The sequence below is a fragment of the Rhipicephalus microplus genome, unplaced genomic scaffold, assembly GCF_043290135.1.
Source record: "Rhipicephalus microplus isolate Deutch F79 unplaced genomic scaffold, USDA_Rmic scaffold_899, whole genome shotgun sequence".
Lineage (NCBI taxonomy): Eukaryota > Metazoa > Arthropoda > Arachnida > Ixodida > Ixodidae > Rhipicephalus > Rhipicephalus microplus.
The window spans coordinates 1-5,000 of NW_027465452.1; the positions used below are offsets into that span (position 1 = coordinate 1).

The following is a 5,000-nucleotide window of genomic DNA, read 5'->3' on the forward strand; positions in this document are numbered from 1 at the left end:
CTCCGGCGAAGCCGAACGGAGCCGATTCGGGCACGATATCGGCGTCTTTCCACGTGCTCGCCGGCGACCGTCGCACGAGTACGGTAAACCGCGTCAGCCGGGGCGGAGTTCGGGACGCCGATGCGAAAGTGGGAAGCGCCGCTCGGATCTTCGCCGTTTTTGGAGGAGTCAGTGGCGGCACTCCGGTGAAGCCAAGGTGCGCCAATTCGCGCACGATATCGGCGTCTTTCGACGTGCCCGCCGGCCACCGTCGCACGAGTACGGCAAACCTCGTCTGCCGGGGCGGGGTTTGCGACGCCGACGCAAAAGTGGGAACCGCCGCTCGGATGTTCGCCGTTTTTGGCAGAGTGAGTGCTGGCACTCCGGCGAAGCGAAAGAGCGTGAATGCGCCCACGAAAGTAGCGTATTTGGACGTGCTTGACGGCGACCGCCGCAGGAGTACGAAAAACCACGTCAGCCGGGGCGAGCGACCCACGGCGGTCTGGGTGCTTATCGCTGCTATTATAGGGGCACCCCGGCAGACGCAGAAAGAAAAAAAAAAAATGGGGACATGGCGTGCGTCACCGTGCGGCTTCGCAGCGTTGCCGAAGTCGCCGAGCCCTTCGACTGAGCCGAACGGCGGACAGGGAACGTTGGTCGGCCGTTCTAACCTGTCGGTGCCACGCCGAGACGTCGTTAAGGAAAACCGCGTCGTGGGCCTCTACGACGCCGTCGAGTCGTTGTACGTTTGGTGTCCAGCGTGTCGGCGGCGAGTAGCGGACACGTCGTTCACGACTTCGGTCTTTCGCAGTCGACGCGAACTTGCGGAGAGTCGTGGTGCCTCACGTTTTCGGCAGAAACCGCGGCGGAATTTTCCCGTGCGTGCGCGCACGACCTCGGTGCTGTGCCGTCAGCGTAGTGTTGCACAAACTCGTGGCCTACCCAAGGTGCGGTACGTTTGCGGCCGTATCCTCGGTGGGAATTTCGTGAGTAGGGTCGCAAATTCTACGACCTCGGCGGGTTTGAGAGCGACGTAGACTTGTGGCACGCTCAACATGCCACACGTTTCGGGGCACACCCGCGGTGAAATTTTCTCGAGTACGCTCGTATTAGGGCCCAAGGAGGTCTGGGTACTTATCGCTGCTATTATGTGGGGGTTCTCGTGAGCGGCGTACGCGAAAGCGACCGGGTGTCTGATATGCGGCGGGCTTCGGCCTCGTCAAGCGTGTCCTCGGGTCTGCTCCAGGGGAATCCACGGCAGTCGTCTGCAGCCTCATCCGCTTGATGCGTTAGGGGCTGGTTGTCGGACGGTGCCGTTTTACCACGATATCGAGGTGTGTTCCGTGTCGTCCTCGGGCGATTCAGATGCGAAAGCGCCGAAGACGCGGGCGTGACCCGTCGTCTGGCGGCTTTGCAGTCTCGGCTCCGTTGCTAGTTCCGGCCGGTCCACCGACAGTGCAGCGGGCTTGGGCAACCCGCACGGCGCGACCGAGTCGATGCAACGAAAAAGAGCGAGCATGAACGTGCTTCTTGCCGCACGGCTCCCACTCGTCTTTCGGGAAGGTTGTGCCGTAGCGAGCTCGAACGCCGTCATCTCGGAGTGCAAAATAAGCGTGTTGGGGCGCCTGAAGGTGGCCTCCGCCGCACACAGACTGCGTCCGGCCCGCCGAGGGCGAGGACGGACGCGCAGTCGAACGATTACCTGGTTGATCCTGCCAGTAATCATATGCTTGTCTCAAAGATTAAGCCATGCATGTCTAAGTACATGCCGAAATAAGGCGAAACCGCGAATGGCTCATTAAATCAGTTATGGTTCCTTAGATCGTTTCTTCCTACTTGGATAACTGTGGCAATTCTAGAGCTAATACATGCAGTGAGCCTGGAGCCCTTTGGGTAACGGGTGCTTTTATTAGACCAAGATCGATCGGGTTTCGGCCCGTATTGTGTGGTGACTCTGGATAACTTTGTGCTGATCGCATGGCCACGAGCCGGCGACGTTTCTTTCAAGTGTCTGCCTTATCAACTTTCGATGGTAGGTACTTGCTTACCATGGTTGTTACGGGTAACGGAGAATCAGGGTTCGATTCCGGAGAGGAAGCCTGAGAAACGGCTACCACATCCAAGGAAGGCAGCAGGCGCGCAAATTACCCACTCCCGGCACGGGGAGGTAGTGACGAAAAATAACAATACGGGACTCTTTTGAGGCCCCGTAATTGAAATGAGTACACTCTAAATCCTTTAACGAGGATCAATTGGAGGGCAAGTCTGGTGCCAGCAGCCGCGGTAATTCCAGCTCCAATAGCGTATACTAAAGCTGCTGCGGTTAAAAAGCTCGTAGTTGGATCTCAGTTCCAGACGAGTAGTGCATCTACCCGATGCGACGGCTCGGACTGAACATCATGCCGGTTCTTTCTTGGTGCACTTCATTGTGTGCCTCGAGATGGCCGGTGCTTTTACTTTGAAAAAATTAGAGTGCTCAACGCAGGCGAGTCGCCTGAATAAACTTGCATGGAATAATAGAACAAGACCTCGTTTCTGTTCTGTTGGTTTTTGGAATACGAGGTAATGATTAAGAGGGACGGACGGGGGCATTCGTATTGCGGCGCTAGAGGTGAAATTCTTGGACCGTCGCAAGACGAACTACTGCGAAAGCATTTGCCAAGAATGTTTTCATTGATCAAGAACGAAAGTCAGAGGTTCGAAGGCGATCAGATACCGCCCTAGTTCTGACCATAAACGATGCCAACCAGCGATCCGCCTGAGTTACTCAAATGACTCGGCGGGCAGCTTCCGGGAAACCAAAGTATTTGGGTTCCGGGGGAAGTATGGTTGCAAAGCTGAAACTTAAAGGAATTGACGGAAGGGCACCACCAGGAGTGGAGCCTGCGGCTTAATTTGACTCAACACGGGAAAACTTACCCGGCCCGGACACTGGGAGGATTGACAGATTGAGAGCTCTTTCTTGATTCGGTGGATGGTGGTGCATGGCCGTTCTTAGTTGGTGGAGCGATTTGTCTGGTTAATTCCGATAACGAACGAGACTCTAGCCTATTAAATAGGTGCGGGGTTCCCAGCACCTTACAACCTTCTTAGAGGGACAAGCGGCTCCTAGCCGCACGAAACAGAGCAATAACAGGTCTGTGATGCCCTTAGATGTCCGGGGCCGCACGCGCGCTACACTGAAGGAAGCAGCGTGTCTTTATCCCTGTCTGAAAAGACTGGGTAACCCGTGGAACTTCTTTCGTGATTGGGATAGGGGCTTGCAATTGTTCCCCTTGAACGAGGAATTCCCAGTAAGCGCGAGTCATAAGCTCGCGTTGATTACGTCCCTGCCCTTTGTACACACCGCCCGTCGCTACTACCGATTGAATGATTTAGTGAGGTCTTCGGACCGATGTCCGGCGCGGCCTTTCGGTTGCGCCGGTCTGTTGGAAAGATGACCAAACTTGATCATTTAGAGGAAGTAAAAGTCGTAACAAGGTTTCCGTAGGTGAACCTGCGGAAGGATCATTAACGGATTGTGAAGGGTGAGCGCCTCAGCTGCGTCTGCGCCCGACACTTTCTGCCGCTGACCCCGTTTGGACGCGGGGTCGGCTTTTCCCCACGGGGCTGCCTGAATGTGGAGCGGCACCCCGTGACAAATTGTTGCGCCCAGCGGACGCCAACACCGCGACCTTGGACGGTCGGCCAGGTGGCGGACGCGGGTACAAACGGCGCAACGCACTCATAGGTCGGCTTTCGACCCGCCACTGCACCGTGGCTCGAAGCGCTCGAAATGCGCGACCCGACCGCTGCGGGACCGCCTAGTACTGTAAACAGGAGCGGCGGAGCGCGAACGGCGAGTCGTGGTTACGTCGGTAGAAGGCGAGGCTGCGCGTTCCCGAAACGCCAGCCGAGTGCCCTCCCGACCGTTCGAGCGTGCAAGAACGAGACCCGACAATCGCGCGGCGACTGCCAAGTACGAGAGGAACGGCACAAGCGTCGGCGGTCGGTCAAGGAACTGGCGATGTGACGGGTCCGCTGTGCACCAGTGCATACCGTCCCGCCGTCCGCGGCAAGCGCCTCCGCGTCCTCGGGTGACGGAGGCTGCCGGTCGGTTCTTGCAGGCGAGGGATCTCGCTGGCACCGGTTCGCGTTGACGCGCGGCCGGTCATGGCACGGCGATGCGACGGCCGAGGTGCGCAGTACTCGATGGAGGAACCGCACGCTCCGATGACCGTCCCGCCCTCCGCGGCGTATGCGTACCGACCGTAATGGTTGCAGCAGCGCCGGCCGGCTTTTGAATTCGCCACACGAAACACGGTGCGAGATCGCGGTTAGGGGAGCGTCGACGTTGCCAGGCGTTTTGCTTGCTGCCGAGGGAAAGGCGGCACGGCCACGTCGCGCTCGTCGCGATTAGCGGGTCTGCGCGCTTTGGGAAGGTGCCGCAACGACTTGCCGAAAGAGGAAGCACGGAAGAACGAGGGACTTGGACGTCCCGACAATTGAACGCACTTGCGGCCAGGCCCTTGCTGGCTTCGTTCTTCCGCCTCGAGTAGGCTCGTACGCGGCTCCGGCGCCGAAAGTGGTCCTTGGCACCGACTTCGGTGGACGTGGGAAGTGCCGCGCAAGTACGGCGCGCCTGGCTCCACCTGTTGGCTAAAGTAGGCAGCCGGATCGGCATTTTGGTGTGCGGTGGCAAACCGTGGATGCGAAAAAAGCTTGTGCGATTTCGTGGAACAAAAAGCGGGGGTCCCCCTTTTTATGCGGAGGAGACCGACCCGCCCGCCGTGGTGAACCGCGACGCCACGGTAAAAACGGGAGAGGCTTGTCGATGGGACCGTGCATCCCGCGCTCCACGGAGGCCGGGAGGCGGCCGCCCGAGGAAATGTGTAGCCGTCGAGGCCCGCATCTGCGTGCACTCTTATCCAAATGGGTGTACCGCAGGCATTTTCTGGTTAGGCGGGCCAATGAGAGCGAGCACACAACGATACCTACGGGTCCGGCTTGGAGAACCGGCTTCGACGCCTCCCGAGTATTTA

At 58.5% G+C, this 5,000-nt stretch overlaps 1 non-coding gene across 1 annotated transcript; it reads left to right on the forward strand.

Annotated features, from left to right (window-relative positions):
* Nucleotides 1-1,678: 1,678 nt before the first annotated feature.
* On the forward strand, nt 1,679-3,492 carry LOC142795832 (small subunit ribosomal RNA). Its single transcript, XR_012893342.1, has one exon. It is a non-coding gene; the product is annotated as a small subunit ribosomal RNA (ribosomal RNA).
* Nucleotides 3,493-5,000: the final 1,508 nt, after the last annotated feature.